Raw genomic sequence first — 3,245 nt, forward strand, 5'->3', positions numbered from 1 at the left:
TGGGCCTTGGCTCATAAAAGTAACAGATATCAGTCATGCAGTGAACAGTATGTAATATCATTAATCGATGCAGTAACAGTACAAAATCATTAATCAGTGCAGATACACTTAGAAATCCTACCCAATCTAGCCTCTACACACCACTCCGTCCTGCTAAACACACCATGTGGGGATTAAATCGACCCACCCAGCCAAACACACCAAGATAGGACCGATTACGACACTAAACAGTATTACAGCAAAGCTGCCAGTAAAATAAACGGCATATAGCCATCAGTAGGTCCACAGTCGTCTTGGGCGACCCATGCAACCTTATTAGTACGGTACACTTCCTCCAAATATAACAACCCATCCCCATGCAATATATTGTGACATAATATCATACATGTATGCAAAATGTCATGCTCAATCATAGTCATACATATCATAGAGCAAATCAGTCATACATAACATAAGGCCATAACATTCATTTCATCTTCTAAGGGTATAACAGTCATTTTACCCTATGGGGGTACTTTGGTCATTTTATCCTATGAGGGTATTTCGGTCATTTTACCCTATGGGGGTATTTCGGTCATTTTACCCTATTGGGGTATTTTAGTCATTTTACCTTATGGGGGTCTCAGTGCAGATATCGACCTCCCGAAAACTTCGCAATCGCCTCAAGCGACTCAGGTAACCTAAATGGTCATAACAGTGTAAATGGGCCCAAGGCCTATTACTCACCCCAAGTGGGCCCACACGCTTGTGCGGTCTGTTCAGCCCAGATTTCGCCACGACTATGAGATCTACATAGTCCAGTCCAGTATTTGCCACAAATCGTGGATTTCATCCATGTGAGGCCCACGAGCCCATTGAGCCCACATAGCCTATTCGGCCCAACGTGGCCCATTATGACCTAAGCCCATGAAAATGCTCATGGAGGCCTCCACAGTATATCACCCATGATTCGTGGGTTTGGCTTACCACACGAGCGATCGTACGCTCATGTGGTCTCAAATGCTGTATTTTTTACTTTTCGGCTTTTTCCGTTCTACAGTTACAGTGGGGTGTTTACACACCTGTTTACGAGAAGATGCTCAGACAGTCCTAGAACACTTCCGAACCTATGTTCACCCATAACACTCGGTTAACCACATATCAATTGAATTTAAAATAAATCCTATTCATTACACATAACTTCTTGATTGATAGTCACTTACCTTGATGGAACATCCGAATCCTTAAACACTTCACTCACTAGAACAACGTTGGTCACTAGTCTCGGGATTATTACCCGCAATCCAGTTGAAACCCCTTAATATCAATTATCTATTAGAACAATTTAAGTCAAAACGAACACCAACTTATCGAAAGTATAAAATCGTAGAATAAGAATGGTATACAAAATCGGAAGAGAGCAAGGAAAAAGTCGGCACAAAGAGGGTGAAGAAGGAGAGCAAATTAGCAAGAAGGGAGGATAATGGTTTAGGGGACGAAAAGGTTTCAGTAGAGGGTAAAGAAAGAAACAAATAAAAGAAGGAGAGAAGATAGACTAGCCACCAGTAGAATTACTTCGAAAAGAAAGAAAAAGAGACAATTGAGAGAGGCAATATTCGGCCAAAGAGAGGTTGCCAACACAAAAAAAAAAACGAGACAGAAGAATATGCAAAAACCACTAACCACATCGGCCTTCAAGCAAACAGAGTGAAAACACCACACAAAACCAAAATGAAAGTATACCAAAAATGAGCAATCTCCCCTCTGGCCAAATTTTCCTGGGTACAAAGTCCAATTTTGGCACACCTCTCCTCTCCCCTCACTTCCCTTGATTTTTTCCTAAAATCTCTCCCCTTATCCCTCCTTGAAGTCCTCCACCGATTTCTCCTCAACTCTCCCAACAACTCCATTCAAATTCCATTCAAACTCCCCTTAGCTGTGTTTCAGTCCAACTCCACTACCTACACAGCTCAAGTAGCAAAATAAATACTCCATTGCACAACCCAGGACTTGAACCTCAGACCTCACAGTTACACCACACGCCACCTTGCCACTAGACCACAAGCTCTTTTTGTGTCATAAAACAAACACTATTATTTATAAGGCCTATATGCCAATGTTCAGATTCATTTAAAAGCAAAACTAAAAATTCTGGAAAAGCCAAGACTTGAACCCAAGCTTCTCAAACACTCCCACACACACCCAAGTCACTTAGCCATTAAAGCAAACAAGCAATTTGTGTCACTACCTTGCAGAACTAAACATTTATGTGTAGTCTCCTAACTGTTCCTTTGTTCATAACCTATTTCTTCTAGGCCCACAATTCAGGGTGTTACAGGCAATCCTCTCAATTATTTCATAAGTCTCATTATAAGACTTAGAAAGGACAGAACCATTAGCAGAAGAGTCCACTACCATTCTCGTGTGAGCATTGAGACCATTATAAAATGTATCAAGTTGTATGCAATGTGGGATTCCATGATGAGGGCACTCCAATAATAATTCTTTATACCTTTCCCATGCCTTATACAATGACTCATCATCCATTTGTTGGAAAGTAGTGATCTCGTTCCTCAACTTAGCATTCTTGCTAGGCAGGAAATACTTTATAAGGAATTTTTCTGCTAACTCTTGCCATGTTGAAATTGAGTTTGGTGGTAATGAGTTCAACCAAGCTCGAGCTCTGCCCCTTAGTGAATATGGAAATAGCTTCAATCGTAATGCATCTTCGGGTACTCCGGCTAACTTGAAAGAATCGCTCACCTCCATAAACAGTCTTAAGTGTAGGTGAGGATCTTCAGTAGGCATTCCACTGAATTAGCCCACTGTCTGAAGCATCTGGAACACGACTGGCTTCAACTCGAGCTATTGTGCCTTAATTTCTAGTCTCCTAATACCCGGATTAAGATCATGAAATACTGGCACGACATACTATCTCAAAGCTCTATCCCTATCATCAGCAATAAGGATAGGATTTTGAGCACGGTTTGCTCTGTTTCCTTGATTCAGATTTTCGAAGTTCATCTCTTCAGTCCTTCTCTGACTTGCTTGTCTTCTTCGCTGTCGAAAAGTTTGTTCAATCTCAGGGTCTACAGGGAGTAAATCGATGATTCGGTCAATACTCATAAACACCTAAAATAATCACAGAAAAATTAACTAAGTTAAAATTTGAACAGAAAAATAAACCAAAATGCAAAAGAAACAACTTCACAAATAATGAATTTTTTTAAAACATAGTCCCCGGCAACGACACCAAAAACTTGGAA

The 3,245-nt window shown here is 40.7% G+C and overlaps 1 non-coding gene across 1 annotated transcript; it reads left to right on the plus strand.

Moving 5' to 3' along the window:
* The first annotated feature begins 2,452 nt into the window (after window positions 1–2,452).
* Window positions 2,453–2,559, plus strand: LOC121215717 (small nucleolar RNA R71). Its single transcript, XR_005911693.1, has one exon. It is a non-coding gene; the product is annotated as a small nucleolar RNA R71 (small nucleolar RNA).
* The last annotated feature ends 686 nt before the right edge of the window (window positions 2,560–3,245 follow it).

This window comes from Gossypium hirsutum, chromosome D03 (genome assembly GCF_007990345.1).
Source record: "Gossypium hirsutum isolate 1008001.06 chromosome D03, Gossypium_hirsutum_v2.1, whole genome shotgun sequence".
Lineage (NCBI taxonomy): Eukaryota > Viridiplantae > Streptophyta > Magnoliopsida > Malvales > Malvaceae > Gossypium > Gossypium hirsutum.